At 37.6% G+C, this 17,489-nt stretch overlaps 1 non-coding gene across 1 annotated transcript; it reads right to left on the bottom strand.

Moving 5' to 3' along the window:
* Positions 1-14,713: 14,713 nt before the first annotated feature.
* Positions 14,714-14,785, bottom strand: TRNAE-UUC (transfer RNA glutamic acid (anticodon UUC)). Its single transcript has one exon. It is a non-coding gene; the product is annotated as a tRNA-Glu (tRNA).
* Positions 14,786-17,489: the final 2,704 nt, after the last annotated feature.

Below are 17,489 nucleotides of genomic sequence, written 5' to 3' on the forward strand. Positions count from 1 at the left end.
TGGTTAAAATATAGTTTCTGATGGTAAGCCTATCACAAGAACGTTTTAAGGAAATAAGCATGTGAAACATTGACTTTTTTATATTGGTTTTTTATTTATTTTTAAACTATGGTAAAATGTATAACAAAATTTACCATATTAATCATTTTAAAATGTAGAATCAAGTGGCAATCATTATATTCATGATGTTGTATAACCATCACCACTATTTCTAAAGTCTTGTAACGATTAAGCAGTAACTTCCCATTTACCCTCCTCTCAGGTTCTGAAAATCTCTCATCTTTCTGTCATTACGAATTTGGCTATTTTAGTTACTTCCTCTAAGTGGAATCGTGCAATCCTTTTCCTTGTATATGCACAGACCAGACACCTTAAACGATAGACTTTTTTTTTTTTTTCCCACAGCTCTGGAAGCTGGAAGTCCAAGATCAGGGTGCCAGCAGGGTTGATTTCTGGTGAGACCTCTCTCCCCAGCTTTGTAGAGGTCACATTTTCGTTGGGCCATCTCATGGCCTTTTTTCTATGCATATACGTGGAGAGAGACAGAAAGAGAGAGAGAGAGAGCGCACTCTTGAGCCTCTTCCTCTTCTTATGAGAACTTAGTTTTGTCAAATTAAAACCTCATTCTTATGATCTCGCTTAACCTAATTACCTCCTTAAAGACTCTGTCTTCAAATATAGTCAAATTGCAGTTTGGACTTCAACATATGAATTTGCGGGGGGTGGGGGGGATATAATTTAGTCCAGAACAGGGAAATGAGAAAAAATAATATCTGAACCGATTGATACTTTTTAGCTATTTTGTTGGAAATCTGTCAACATGACCATTGACATTAAGACACTATTCTTTTATTGACAGTAATATGCAAAATGGACACTCATAATGATCACTCTATTTTTGACTTTAGTTCTCTTATCCAATTCTTATCTCTCACCTCTGTCTTCTGAGGCAAATCTGACTTCAGGCCCTCTGAGCTGTGCACCAGCAGTTTTGGATATCATCATTTGAGATTATATTTTCTTTATTTTTTATGTTAAAAAAGATTGACAGGGCTTCCCTGGTGGCGCAGTGGTTGAGAGTCCGCCTGCCGATGCAGGGGACACGGGTTCGTGCCCTGGTCCGGGAAGATCCCACATGCCGCGGAGCGGCTGGGCCCCTGAGCCATGGCCGCTGAGCCTGCGCGTCCGGAACCTGTGCTCCGCAACGGGGGAGGCCACAACAGTGAGAGGCCCTCGTACCGCAAAAAAAAAAAAAAAGATTGACAAATCTGTGTCACTTTTTTCTCCTTTTTATGTATTTCTTAAAGTCCCTCCCCTTTAAAGTATACATATTTGTACATCTTCTCTTTGTCTATTTATCATCTATCCAGCTACTCATGTGTACATGTGTCCATCCATCCATTCATCAGGCACTGCCATGTAGGGTTGTGTGTTGCAAAAAAAAAAACCCCAAAACCAAAATTCTCCCTGGTGAGGGCCTGAGGGATGCTGTAACCCAGACCAAATGCCATGCCAAGCTGTCAGCCCACATCCACCAAGATCTTTTTCTTTGCACAATGTCACTGCGTGTTTAAATTTTCCTCTAAGGGAGGGCCTAGGAAAATAGAGTTCTAGAGGGAAAATTCTTAAGAGAGAAAGAAACAGAAATGAAAAGGGTTTTTTTTGGTTCTTTTGAAGGGGAGTTCATTTGTTTGTTTATTTACTTTTTCAACCTACAAGAAAATTTTTGAGATTTTTAAAGGATAATATCAAACTGTACACCTTAGAATTTTATGTCCAAAAACAGCATTAATTTGTAATAGGATTTTCCTGCTTTACTAATGTGTGTCTTTTTTTTTTTTAAGTTGCTAATCCTTTATCTGTAGGTACTCCTTGAGTTAAGCGGTCACTCTACCCACATTATTATAGGAAGCTTTTCCCCTCCTGTGTCATGTCTAATGACCTGACTGCTTACTACGTGGACAGAATATATGCAGGATCAGAATTTGGACTCTATCTTCTTGGAACCTCAGTTCCAGGAGTCAATCTTAAGAACAGAAAGCAAGTTGAACAGCAGGAGCTCGGTACAGCAACAGCAGTGTGAAGACCATAGCGCCATACCAGGAGGAGGGCGTGGTCTCTCTTCTTCAATTATGGGCTATGGGTCCTTAAGATATGGGAGCTATTTCCATCCAGAAAGTTTTGTATTATGTTCATATTTTTGAATCAATTCCTCATTTCATATTTTCTCTTATTGTTTTATCTGGCAAACATGATATTCCACTAGTGTGAAGCCTCATTGTCACGTAAAAGAAAAATGCTTCCTTTGAGTATCATCCACAAATTCAAAAGTCACGTTGGATAAGCTCCTAAAATAAACATCCCTTTTCGAGGTACTTGATAGGATTTTAAATGAAAACTATATGTTTGATTTGCCATTTCTAATTAAGCAGAATGTTTTCCTGTGTGACATCATTAAAGGAGTGTTACAGATTTTGCTGCCTTCTAAATGACCTTCAGTCAATGCAGTCTGAGCGATCCATGCGTAGAGATGATCCTCTCCAGCAATTTCCTTATAAAAGGGGAAAGGACGTGTACGTTGACTCATTACATATAATCTGTTGAATTCAGGCAAGTGAATTTCTTCCAGTTTGTTTCAGAGCTGATTCATCTTTATCTGCATGGCTTTAGTGCCATATGTGAGCGTTAGGCCTCTTTAAAAAATGATGGGGGATAATAAATGCTTTAGGAATTTGTTTTGGCGAAGGGAACTAACAGCAGAGGAACATATGGTGAAATATATTTTTAATTACTTTTCAACATGTTAAATGTTTTTCCTTGTTTTCATATTTAATGTTCTTGATCAAGCTTACTGAAGTCTTCTCAGAAAGAACAAAGCATTTTGCATAATAACACATGACTAATTTTATGGGCAATATATATATATATATATATATCATTATATGTAAGCATCATTTTTACTGTAGGAGTCTTAGAACTTTTTTTTATGATTCTTTACATCTTCAAATGGAGAATACTTTTCTTTCCCTCCCTTAAATTAAGAGAGTGTCATCATTAAAATTTCCCATTCTGTTGCGATTTTTTTTAATCAGCAAGGACTTGGAGATGATTTGGCTGTTTCAGGTTAAGGCTAGCTTAGATACAAAGAGGATATTGGATGCCCAAGCTTAAAGATTTAATTGCTTAACCACAGGCAGCTCGGAGAAGCTATGGCTTGTAGAACATATGTCGATGGGCTGGCACACTTGGAACTCTCAATTTTAGTGAGTTGAAGTGGTAAATATCTCTGCTTAGGTTCATGTCACAAAATAAATCAACTTTTATTGTATGTAAATAGTTATGTACGCATTAGAGATTAAGGTGAGACTAGCTTTTCCATTACCATAGATAATCTCCCACAGGCCATCTTTGTTTCTTCTGGAGACCGCTAGATTACGCCTGCACACCTGCCTTTGCCATTTCCATGATTAAAGAAAAAGAAACATAGCACAGTATGCCCAATGCTTCTTTGTTTGTCCTTCTGTTTATCGCTGCTTTGGAGTGTCACTTAGTTTCCAAGAGTTGAAAATTGCTTGTTATCAGAAATGATGAAGAAAAAAGATGTCATCTATAATTGTTAGCTCAGGGTATTTGCTGTCTCTTTTCATGAAAAATAGGTACACACAGAAAAAAGGATAAAGTAACACTTTTCTGGAATTCAGACTCTATGGGAGATGATATTTTCACATCTGGATGACCCAAATGAGAAAAATTTATGGAGGAGGAGTCCTGGCATACGATTGAAAGACACTCAAAGCATCTGAATCAACAGCAAACTGACTTATAAAAATAAAAGAAAATCTACTGCTGGCATCTGTATTAAAAGCGTGGTACGGTGTAATTCACAAGATGCCACCTGGGGCACAGACCCATACTTAGTTTTCTTTCTCTTGACCACTCACATGAGGTAATCTTTTCTGGTTGAGAAGATTGGCATTCCCTCTCTTTGCCTGGCGCACGCAGCTCTGCAAACAGCTGCTGAGCAAGGTCAGTCTCCTGATCTAGAAATCAAAACTGTGTAGACCTTAGTCATACCGCGACCTTGACTGCCAGCCAACTGGGTATGATAAGTTGGATAAAGTTTCCCATCCTATTTTCTACTGAGAGAAGCATCCAAACGTGGAAACAGTGCTTGAGATTCCCGTAGCAGAATATTAAAACCATTCAACTAGAAGGAGATTTTCCTCACAAAATTCTAATGTTTGCCCCTCATGGCTTGGAAAACCAGATTACATTCAACCCCACTGTGAACATCAGGTGTCCTGAGGCGTTTCCCACTGGCTACAGTTGGCCTTCTGAGTTGACTCTCGGAATGGTCTGCCAGCCCATTAAAGCAATGCCGAAAGCACAAAAAGCTGAAAAAGCATCTCACGCTTGGAAAATGTTGAGACCATTTTTTTTAGCAATAACCAAAAGGTAAAAAAGTAAACCAGAGCTATATTAAGGTGTTTTAAGTTTTTTTTCTTTTTTCCTCCCTCTTGTCTCTGCAGGCATCCCAATCCCAAGCTGAGATACACAGATGTTTCGGTATTCTGGCTTCACTGCCACCTTGGGCACTCCACGGATGAGGCTCCATTGCATTTCCTATTTCCTTGGGTGTGAGTGTGTGTGTGTGTGTGTGAGTGTGTGCCCTGCGAAGCCTCACCAGCTTCCTCACCTGAGGTTCTGGGGTGTCTGCTGCTTTCACACTTAAAGGCAACTAGCTTCTCTCTTGCTGGAGGGAGACAATAGCTTCCCCCATAACAGTGTGAGAACATTGAGTTTAGAGTTGCAGGGGAACTTGAAAGTAGGAAATCAACCCTCTCTTCAAATATCTTCTATTTCTCAATGGGTTTCTTTGACATACAACTTGAAAGGGAAGTTGAATCGTTGCCATGGGCCTTTTATTCCTTCATTCCTCTTAGGGTTCCAAGCTTGGCTAGGAGCTTTTGATTAGGGTACTTTTCAAACGGTTTTGAGTGCGCTGTCTGAAGGCCTCCGCTCATTTTCCAGCTCTTGTGTGCGGCTTCCTTTGGCCCTTCCTCTCTCTAATCATTTCTGGCACTGCCCGCCTCTTGTTCCGTGCTTCTACCAGAAATAGCCCACTTAGCAGCTGGTCTCTGAGGAACAAGACTTCTGATGATCTTGCCATATGACATCTATCCTGCAGGTAGGAGACATCGTTCTGGCAGCTTTGAGTCATGCAGGAATGGGTTATGTGACACCACGAACCTGTACTTGCTCTAAAGCCCAACCAACTGAAACTGGCCCTCAGAACATTCTAAAGAACCATTTCTGAGCTCTTTTTGGCTCCAGGAAGTGGTGATGAACATCACAATTCACCTGTAAAAATTGCTGTGGACTCCGGTGTAGATGAAATCAGAGAAATTAATTTTGCTCATCTCCAGATAAGCAACAGAGAGTCTTCAAAATGAATGTTTATATATTGGGAAGCGTAGGTGAGAATATTTTTTTTAAAATCTTTTGACGCTTCACGATGGTCCCATGTAAATCTATGGATCTGCTAAATTGAACTGCATTTCAAAGGGAATTTAGGCAACGGGGTTTCCCCAAGATATCAAAGCCTTTTTGTTTATCAGCTTTAAAACACACCGGCCACTTTTCATTCTCATCTGTCTCAGACTACGCTTTCTGTAGGATATTAGATCTATAAGTTATTTTGCAAGATGCTGCACAGCTACCATGGAAAGTGACTAATGGAAACTTTCTAATTCAAAATGGACTGTCTTACAGGCAGTAGAACATGTTGTTTCTTTTTGGAAGTCATATATAGAGGGAATTTTGACCAAATGTCAAAGAGCCCTGCTCTTTGCTTAACTGCCACTTCTATTAAAAAAAACACAAAAACAATAAACACTTCAGCCACCATCATCACCATCACACCCTCCATCATCACCCTCATCTCACAAATGACCCACAGTGCTGCACTGGAAGGATCTTCGACCACATCTCTGGGTACCATCTGCCGGAAGTCTGACTTTTGTTGTCTGGGCTTTGTCTCTAATTAAATTAATTGCTAAGAAGTCTTAGAAATGGCCTGTTTTAAAATACTCATTGGAAAATGAGAAACAAAGTTCCATTCAGATTTCATTTCCAGTTCAGAAGTAGGAGAAAATGTCCCATTATTCCAGTGTGCTGCATTTTCTGGTCTAAAAACAGAGTCTCCAGCAATGCCCATGGCTGGATAGTACAGAGTGTGAATTTTAAATGTTGCTATCCACTCGGATACCCAGAGGACCCAGTCAAGACCCAGCAGGAGTTGGCTTGGCACTAAATGTTGGACAGTAAAATGCACACAGTGGCAATGGAACCTTGGGTAGTTTTGAGGTCACTGGGATGTGTCCTGGTTGTTTTTAAGGTTTATAATTTGCAGTAAGAGGAATTCTAGTGTTTTCTGGCTCAGTTTAATTACCAAATTGAGGTGGGAAATACAAATGAGGATACTAGGATTAGGAGGGAAATGTCTTTCAGAATAACACTGGCAATGAATTGAAGTCTGCAACTTTTGATTTTTAACAGTAGATGTTTGTTCAGGATAGTAGTATTGCCAGAGGGAGAATATACATGAAACTCCCATCATGAGAAAACCACTCACCAGAACAAGTACAAAATAAACAGCTACTGACATGGGATGTCAGGACGGAGTGGAGAAGGCACAGCAGGCAATATGGAAAGCTGTTTGTTTTTTAAGTTATTTTGATGTCTTCTTCCTAGCGTGCCCTCTACGTGGTTTAACCATGAAAATAAACTTTAGACCACATGGACATGGCACAGCACTCAGAAAACAGAACTAAAATAGAAATCTGATATTAAATGTGAACTGTATCTATACGACACCACAGCAAATTATCATTTCCATGAAAATCTGTATAAAATCAGTTACATTTCACACGTAGCACAAAATGCAAAACATGTTTAAAAGATGGCTATTTTAATACCACCATGATTCAGTACTGAGGGAAATTTAACCTCCTCTGAGACAGCTTTCTACTGTCCTTCATTCTGATCTTGATGGAAATTTATGTTGGTGAGAAAAATATCATTATCTGGTGCAGGAAAATGGTTGCCAGGCCTAAACTTAATGATATGGAGGGCTCTAAGAGTGGGCGAAAATGATCAGGGAGTGGTTTTAATAAGTAGGAGTGCAGTTAAGAAAAATATTGTAGGCTGAATAAAATTTCCAAACGCTTAATGATTTTAGCAAGCTCTTTACAAGGTGGACATAGACAGCTGCAATTATCTGTTCCTTACCACATTGTGGCCTGAAAGTGAATGCACTTTCTTAATTGGATGAACGTTTATATTCAGAGCTTTTTTAAAGGACTTGCTTCAATTTTTTAATTTTAATTCAAAACCAGAGTGCTCTCTGCTATCAGTTATTATGTGAGCTGCAAAATCAAGGCATATCTATTTCAAGGGCATGTGAAGCTGTCTATGCTTGCTTTCTCTTGAATGTCACCATCCCAAGTAGATGTTTTAAAAGCCAAGGAAATACAATGAAATGAATGTCTTAAATATAGAATACAGATAGAATCTCTCCCCAAACACCCAACCCCTCCCCCCCCCGCCTTTTCTCTAGTCTAGAAATCTTTCACCAGTCAACCCCAGATTAAGGTGAGCAGCTATTTATACTGTCACTCATGAATTTTTAGGTGAGGGAAACACCCTCTTAGTGTGAAAAGGGATGACAAAGGTGCAAAGAAGAGATGTCTCCTAATTAGATATATTCAGAAATATATCTCGCTGTGAATAACATTTCTAGGGAAAATAAAGACCCATTAAGAACAATCTGTGGTGAAATGAAATAATAGATGTTTAAGAACAAGATTTTAGATTTCTTCAGTGAAATCTGTATTGAACCCAGCTATTGAAACAACTTGATTAACCACAAAAAGAATATTTCTCCTCTAATATTATCCTTTCATATACGTGTTCTCAGAAGACTAATTTCAGACCATTTTTCTGGGGAACTGTGCTGTCTTGGAGAAATACTTCCTGCAAGGATTCTTCTGCAAAGTATTTTCTTTCTAAATGCCAAAGCACAGGTGGAATAGAGAGATGGTTTACATAAAATTTAAAGTGAGCCAAGAAGAGGCATTTTAGAGAAAACATCTAATTTGGAAACGTATGGGTATAAACATTAAAGTTATTCTAATAAGACTGGGAAATGAAAAAAAACAGGAAAAAAAAGAAAATGATATAGTAGCATTTTGGTTCTCCTCTTACTTATGATTTGCAACTGGTTTCCTGGAGGAATAATCACAATTACCATAAAATACTTATGAATGTACCTAAAATGCAATTGACTGTGTCACACTTTATTATTATTTTGCGTATCTACACAAAATTTTGCTTTATTGATGTACCACAACTTATTTACCCAATTCCCTATTCCTGGACAAAGAGTTGCTTCCAATTTCTCATAATTATAAGCGCTACTGTGAAAAACACAGCAAAGAACACTGCCCTAGAATTCATAATTTTTTTTTAGTGGGCTTATTTTATTTTTATTTTATTTATTTTTGACCATGCCATGTGGCTTGAGGGATCTTAGTTCCCTGACCAGGGATCGAACCCATGCCTCCTGCAGTGGAAGCGCAGAATCCTAACCACTGGACCGCCAGGGAATTCCCTAGAATTCATAATTTTTGATTCGAATTATTTTATGGAAATGTGACATTGGACAACTTACTCAATCCCCTTAATCATTTCACTTTTAAATAAAAACAATGATCCTTCCTTTACCAGAGTTGTGGTGAAGATCCAATATGTAGCTATATATGAGTACCCTTTAAAAATTATGATTTAGTGAAATTTTGTCTCTAGAATAAATCTCTAGGATGACCCATCTAGGATAAGGTTTATTGTATGAGAATAGGATATTGTGGGCATGAGCTTTTAGGTTTTAATGAGTTGTAGGGTTCTCTGCTCACTCAAAATTAGAATTACTCAAGAACAGTAACTGACTAAGTTTAGAACTCATTGGCAGGTAAAGCCGGTTGCTTACCACTGATTATGGTTTTATCCTAGAGCCACCAGTAGTTTGGAGGATAAGACCTTACAGAATGATAAGACCTTACAGGTACATATCACTTTGTTATTGCATTTTTTACTTGCATTATCTCAGTCATTTTTATGACCTTGTGCAGATTTTGGATATTATGCTAATTTCACATAAAACAAAGGAACTAAGGCTCAGAATAACTTTTGTATATAAATTCACAGAGTTAAGGAGTGGTACAGATGAAGCTTGAACTCAAGACTTAATTTTTTATTCCAGGCTACCACATGGAAGAGAGAGAATCCAAAGTGATGGTGTCATAAGTAAATTTTGACATTTTTCTAAGTTATTTTTATGAGACAGAGTGCACTGATATTACAACACAGACAATCCCCAACACAAATGCACATACAGTCCTGTTCCCTTTAGAAATTCAGTAAATCATCATTTTCACTTTTTATATCTTTAGAACACACATGCAGAGACATTCTGAAAACACAGATGCTCACTATTTCTTTTAAGAACCTAGTGAATAAAAAAATTTCAATTTTTCTATTTAATTTAAGGTGTAAAAGTGGTCATTGCTGTTTTAATTGAGTTCCTAATGATGCTGAACATATTTTCATAAATCATTGATGAGTTATATTTTTTGGTAAATCACCTCACCACTAATATCCTTTGTTAGTTATCTACTGTCATGTAGCAAATTACTCCCAAATTTAGCAGCTAAAAGCAAGACAATGATCTCAGAGAGTCTCTGGATCAAAATTATAGGCACAGGTTGTATGAATACTTTAGGTCAAGGCCTTTCATAAGGTTAGCAGTCAAGTCTTCAGTTACAGTCTAATCTGAAGACTCACCTGGATCTGCACCCAAGTTCTGTCAGGCCTCAGCCCCTTACCGTGTGTGCTCTTTGCAGAGTTGTTTCATGACGTGCTGCTTGGCTTCCTCAGGGGTGAGCGAGTTTGAGACTAAAAGTGACCAAGTTTCAGAAATAGAGACACAGATGTAGAGAACAAACGTATGGATACCAATGAGGGAAAGCGGGGCAGGGTTGGTGGTGGTGGGATGAATTGGGAGATTGGGATTGACATATATACACTAATATGTATGAAATAGAAAACTAATAAGAACCTGCTGTATAAATAAATAAAATAAAATTCAAAAACTAAAATAGACCACACATATAAAAAAATAAATAATAAATAAATAAATAAAAGTACCCAAGGTGGAAGCCACTGTCTTTTTCTAATTTATCTTGGAAATGAGATCTATCACTTTTGCTATATTTCATTCTTGAGAAAGGAGTCATTACGTACAGTCCCTCCTCAGGGAGAGGATTGCCAAGGGCATGAATAACAGAAAATGGCATTATTGAGAGCCTTCTTAGAGGCAGCTCACCACATATCCTTTGACCATTTTTCTATTTTTTATTGGCATGGAAGAAGTATTTATGTACTAAAGTCCTTATGTATTATGTCTACCTACTTTTATAATATATATTGCATAGTATTCCCATTTTGCAATATACCTTTTAGATTATCCTTCTTCCTTCTTCTTTCCTTTTCTCCTGCCCTCCTACCCTTACTTCCTTTTTTCTTTCATCTTCCCTTCCCTTCTTCCTCCCTCCCACCTTCCTTTCTCTCCCGTCCTTTGTCCTTCCTTCCTTCTTTGTTTCTTGGAAGAAAGAAGAAAGAAATTGTGTGGTCAGCTATTTTGAATGATCCCTCATAGATTCAAGTTTTAAATCATGCGTCAATCTTGTAGTATAGGCTGAATTTTTTTTTTTTTTTTTTTTTTTTTTTTGCGGTATGTGGGCCTCTCACTGTTGTGGCCTCTCCCGTCGTGCAGCACAGGCTCCGGACACGCAGGCTCAGCGGCCCTGGCTCACAGGCCCAGCCGCTCCGCGGCACGTGGGATCCTCCCGGACCAGGGCATGAACTCGTGTCCCCTGCATCGGCAGGCAGACTCTCAACCACTGCGCCACCAGGGAAGCCCAGGTTGATTTTTATCAAAAAAAAAAAAATCTTATTGAAATTGTCTCCACTAACAAAATATTTTGATAACTCTTATGATTTATTACTGAAACATAATATATAATATAGACCCAGTGGTAGTTACAATTATTAAGATTTCCACAACTCTATTTGTTAAATTTATCAAAATTGTTAAATTCTGTTCCAGTTTATTTTCAGTAATTAACATATTCTTGGAATGAAATAGGGACACATTTGGAAGCTTCTATCACATGAAGGGAAAAACTGTCAGGTGAAAAGAAAGAACAAGCTTGTATTTTCTCTGTAAAAATTAAATTGAGGTCAATGGCATTAAAACTTTTCAGTTAACTCTTAAAATAGCTTTATAAATACATAAGTAATTTAAAAATGGAATAGTCTCCCTGTTATGAAAGAAAAATTTTTTCTCAATATAGGTATTCAAGTAACAATGAGAATTATTTATCAGTGAAGGTATAGAAACAGAATCTTGATTGGGGCAAGAGATTGAACAAGGTGATTACCATACTCTCTTAATGAGCTGACACATGTCTGATAACATCTAACATTTGAAGTCTTGGCTGGTTTTTGGCAAACTTCACAAGGCAAAGTCATTCATGTTTTTCTTCGCTTCATAATTGGAAAATCATTTTTACCAAGAATGAGACTAATATCACTTTAAACATATCCGTTCAAATTTTCATTTTCTTCCTCTGCAAAATGAAGGAAATAATGTTTACTTAAAATATTTGTTGAAGATTAAATGAATTCAAATTTTCTCAAATTTCTTATAAATTTCCAGGACCAAAATAAACCTGTGTGGGTTTTCCCAGGTTTGGGGTTGGACCAGATGAAGTACATGCCTAGAGCAGCCAGAAACTTGCAGCCAAAAGGAAGAATCTTATATATGTGTTTTCTCCATAAGACATATCGTAGCCTTCTTGTGCTTAGGAATACTAGACCATGCTTCAGCCCTGTGCTTGGGGGGCATCTGAAATAGTGAACTCACTAACAAAAAGCACAGAAATGCAAAAAGCATGACACTAAATCGACGGCCAGAACGACATTTGTTTACAGTAGGAGAACTGAAACAAGAAGGTGAGTGTCACTTTGTTCAACCTCACAACCTGGGAGGGTGCACATCAGGTGACAAGTTTTTCACCACTGTTGATTATTTTACGTTTTCAAATGATAGAGAGTGTGCTGTCATGATTGACTTTAGGGTTATGAATAAATTTTTTCATGTAGGCAAATTTGCAAGTATGAAATCCATGAAGAATGACAATAGACTATACCTTCTAAGAGTTACACAGGAAAAGGTACCTGAGGAAGAGCATGTTTCAGCATTGATGAGGCTGGCTTATTTTACAAGGATGTTGGCAAAGGAACTTCTATAACACAAATGACATTTTGGTTGACCAAAAAAAAAAAATGTGATCAGGGACTTTCCTGGCGGTCCAGTCGTTAAAACTCTGCACTTCCACTTCAAGGAGCACGAGTTCCATACCTGGTCAGGGAACTAAGATCCCACATATCGCAAGGCGCGGCCAAAAAAAATAAATGTGACCAGAGGCTTTCAGCAACATAACCTCGGTATTTCCCATGGAGCAATAATCAGCATTCACTCATCCAGTGTTTGTGGTGACTTCATCGAACACAACCACGGTGAATAATGAGAGTCGACTACATAGTCACTAAGACAACAACAGCAATGATGATATTGGATTCTTTAAGTGCTTTCTTTGTAATAAGCACAGGGCCAAGCATTTCACAAATATTATTTATAGCAATCAACTGAGGAATCTTATTATTCATATATTATAGAGGGTGAGATTGTAATTCAGTAACTTTAAGGATGTAAAGTAAACAAAGAGCCAGGTTTTAAATACCGGGCTCTGTGACTCTGAAGCTAGTGATCTTTCTGCTATTCCACGCCACCCGACTTTAATAGTAAAGTTGGTTGACCACATATTATTATCAGGCTTACTTGTAAAGTCAATCAAACCATCAGATTCTGACTGTCAATTCTTAATGATAAATGTAGCAATGAGGGCGGAGGTTTCTCATGTGTCAATAAGTCCATGCCTGTGACAGTTGCTACCAAAGAGGTGAATCCAGTACACTCCCCTCTCCCCTTTTCTACACTCATCCTCTTCCTCATTCCATCCTTGTTGTCTGAGCTATACTGTGGCTACTATTAAATTACTTTCCAGAGCATTTCGTTTATTTGGACATATAAGGTCTGTTGATTTAGATTTTTCTAATTTACGTAGATGATTATATTCATGAAAAATGCAATAGCGTTTTGGTTTTTTAAATTTTTTATTTATTTATTTATTGGCTGCATTGGGTCTTTGCTGCTGCGCACGGGCTTTCTCTAGTTGCGGTGAGCAGGGGCTACTCTTCATTGCGGTTAACGGGCTTCTAATTGCGGTGGCTTTTCTTGTTGCAGAGAACAGGCTCTAGGCGTGCGGCACACGGGCTCAGTAGTTGTGGCTCGCGGGCTCTAGAGCGCAGGCTCAGTAGTTGTGGTGCACAGGCTTAGTTCCTCCGTGGCCTGTGGGATCTTCCTGGGACCAGGCCTCGAACCCGTGTCCCCTGCATTGGTAGGCGGATTCTTAACCACTGCGCCACCAGGGAAGTCCCGCGATGGCGTTTTAACTGTGATACTGATTTGACAGTTGCATAATCATGAAATGGAAGTTTTCAGAACAAAAGTTGACTTGCTCTACTATTTCTAACCCCTTTGCTGTTTCTATTACTGTTAATAGCATAATATTTAAAAATGTGAAATTTACAGAAAAAACAAAGCACATTCTTTGTTTTTCCCTTGAGAAATTCAAAGGGTACAGATATATGATTTTAGAAAAAATGTTGCGTAAGGATAATGATGTGTATCACACTTGAAAGTAGATGACCTTTCCTTGAGTCTTATGCAGGGGAAGGAAGGAGTAGGTAAGAGATAACTTAGGAAAACAGTTCATGGAAATGAAGGGGAGATATGGCCCTCTCCCATCATAGAATGATCCTTTCTGTAATATGCAATCCGGGGATGGTATCAGTGAGTTCTCTGCCATTGATTTCCTTCTTAGGAAATCACCAGAATATTATATAATTTTTATTTGTGATGAAGAAACTATAATTGTCATCCTACAGTTTAACGTTGTGAAAATATTTGTAAAGATAGCAAGACGCTTATCATTGTTGTTCTACAACATATCACAGCAAATACATCTTGGGTATAAATGAGTGAAGATTTTTTTCGCTTGATGGAAATGTCTAAGACTGTATGGGACACAGTATGAGTGAATGAGCATAAAGAGCGTGTCTTGAACAAAGAGCAGCTGCCTCCCCCACGTTCTTGCCTGAACTTGCCCTGCTTGCCAAGAAATATAGAACATAAATCTGTTTTTACAGCATCCCTTTATATCTTCCAGATGTATTTCCAATCACTGTTACATAGATATTCATTGTAGATATAAGATGTTATAACTTAATGTAAGCTGTTACTTACAGATTCATAAAATATTATGGTTATAAATGACTAGAATAATTACAAAATTCTCCAGCCTCATCTGGAATAGTGCTCTCTGTTTTTCATTCACCTAAGTATATGCTGCAATTCGCTACAATTTTTTTTTTTTTTTTTGGCTGAACCGTGCGGCTTGCGGGGTCTCAGTTCCCCGACCAGGGATTGAACCTGGGCCTTGGCAATGAAAGTGCCGAGTCCTAACCACTGGACCACCAGGGAATTCCCAAATAATTCTTTTTCTTTTTCTTTCTTTTTTTTTGCGGAGAACAGGCTCCGGACGCGCAGGCTCAGCGGCCATGGCTCATGGGCCCAGCCACTCCACGGCATGTGGGATCTTCCCGGACCGGGGCACGAACCCATGTCCCCTGCATCGGCAGGCGGACTCTCAACCACTGCGCCACCAGGGAAACCCCCAAATAATTCTTGATACTTAAAAGTACTTTCTGTTTGTATTTAATTAAACAAAATTTATATGAGCTCTTCCATGAAGAAAACTACTTTTTGAAATTTCCCACTACTACTGTTGCAATATTCAGAAGTTATCACCTTGGGGTTTTGATGTATTGAGGAAATATTAGAATAAAATTCTAAGAGAAATGACTTTTTTAAAAAACTACGTCTTCATTATAAAAATGCAAGAATTATAAAAAGTATTAAAAAGTTCAGCTGAATGTAAAGAAATCACCAAAATTTAACTATCCAGATAAAAGCAAAAGTAATATTTATTACAAATATCTCTCTTTCTCCACTGTGTGTCTATATTGTGTGGTATACTCCATTCATATGCATATTCTGGGAAATAGCTGATCTAGTTGACTTTGTGTTGGCATCCTTTTATGTTAAAAAATATAGTTGAGGGCTTCCCTGGTGGCGCAGTGGTTGAGAGTCCGCCTGCCGATGCAGGGGACACGGGTTAATGCCCCCGTCTGGGAAGATCCCACATGCGGCGGAGCGGCTGGGCCCGTGAGCCATGGCTGCTGAGCCTGTGCATCCGGAGCCTGTGCTACGCAACGGGAGAGGCCACAACAGTGAGAGGCCCGAATACCGCAAAAAAAAAAAAAAAAAAAAAAAAATATATAGTTGATGTGAAAGATGAATTGGAATAAAGATATCACTTGTTTAGTGAATGAAATAATACTTTATAATTTTGATTAAGAGGTAAAGGAATAGAGAACAATTGAATTTGAGATATTCGAGAGAATAATTTGGAAATTAATCTTTCAGTGTTTACTTTCCATGTTCATACAATGAACTAGGCTTCTATTCAGCCTCACTATATATGATATGATGCATCACATAGCTTTGTATAAGTTGCCACAAATACAGGATACCTAATATACAATGAATGAAAGAAATTTTGTCAGCAAGACTGCCCTCATCGCTCCATTTCAGTTTATATTTGTTTTTCATTTTTCGTAGATTTTCAGTGTATTTATACACAAGCTCATTTTGTCTATAGCATTGAAATAGTAAAAAACAACAACAAAAAAAACAAACAAACCAAAAAAATCAAACTTTTTTATAAGAATATCAAAATGTCATCTTAAATCATTTTTTATATTGTACAAACACTCTGGCAATATTTTCAAGGTTGATTAAATCACCAGGACTCCTTTGAGGTATTTTTTTAAACATATTATGGCCAGAAAAGTCCTAGACTGTATTTCATATGGATCCTGAATTGTATTTATAATTGTTAAGTATTATCACAATTTAAAAGGAGGCAGCACATCTCTATTTGAATAGATATAATTATAACAATTCTCTTAAATGTCAAGAGGCAAAATAGAGAATTATGCATTATGTCAAACACGTATTTATTATTTTTCTACAAGATGAAGTTAATATTTATGGAGCTACAAGATTTTATCATTCTAAACACAGAGCAGAAGGAGCATTCATGAAGAGCGCTGGAAATACTAGATAAGCTTTTAGTGACTAGCAGGGCCAAAGGGAGCTGTACCTAACTTATCTTGTATGCTTCCTTATTATTTTTGCCTTGTTGTTACTAAAGGGGAAATCTATTAACTGAGAGAAAAATTCAGACCAAAGAATCAATTACTTCCCTTTGTATATTCATCATGATAAATCTACCTCTTTATGTTTAGGTTGCAGTATAAATCACTTGAACCTTCAAAGATGCTTTACCTTAAATAAAGTTAGATATTGGTGACTGGCAGTCACAAGTATGTGAAGTAAAGGACATATGCTAAACTCACTTCCCTCTTACCAAATGCATTCTTCGTTCTGCCACCACTGTGCTAGCCCCGAGTTATTCCGGAGATGGGCTCACCAGCTGGGCTTTATTACACCAATTAAAAAGGTGACCTTTTACAGTAACCGGTGGCTATATTATTTTTTTCAATGCAAAAATTATAAGCTGCATGTGTAGAACATTTGACATGAACACAGAAGTCAAATAAATACCATTTTAGGAAGTAAATCTACAAAGTTTTACAACATATTTCCATTTCATCATATATAAGTTGGCTTGATTTCATGGAAATAGACACAAAGTAATAGTTATACCACATTCCAGTGTCAGTACTGTTTATTTTTCTTATTGCTTTGATGTTTTGAAAAATATAAAATAATGCGATCAATCACTTGACAAGAACCAGTATCGTGCACACAAAGTCATTTCCATATTCAAAAATATGTGAACTCCTCTAGCATTATGTTTTTTAAACAAAATATTTAACTATTATTCATTAATGATATCGTTTAGGATTTTATGATTTAGAGATGTAGGTATTTGAACGTCTTTTGCTATTCTCTAGAGATCTATTATTTTTCAAGTCCATGGGCTTGAAAATAATTGTTAAAATGTAAGAAAATATATTTGTAGTATACAGCCTGTTAGATCAGAAATAAGCTTTGGAGTTAATTCTTCCCCTTAAAAGATGTGTAACCTTGATTAAAT

The sequence above is a fragment of the Delphinus delphis genome, chromosome 13 (assembly GCF_949987515.2).
Source record: "Delphinus delphis chromosome 13, mDelDel1.2, whole genome shotgun sequence".
In the NCBI taxonomy this organism is placed as follows: domain Eukaryota; kingdom Metazoa; phylum Chordata; class Mammalia; order Artiodactyla; family Delphinidae; genus Delphinus; species Delphinus delphis.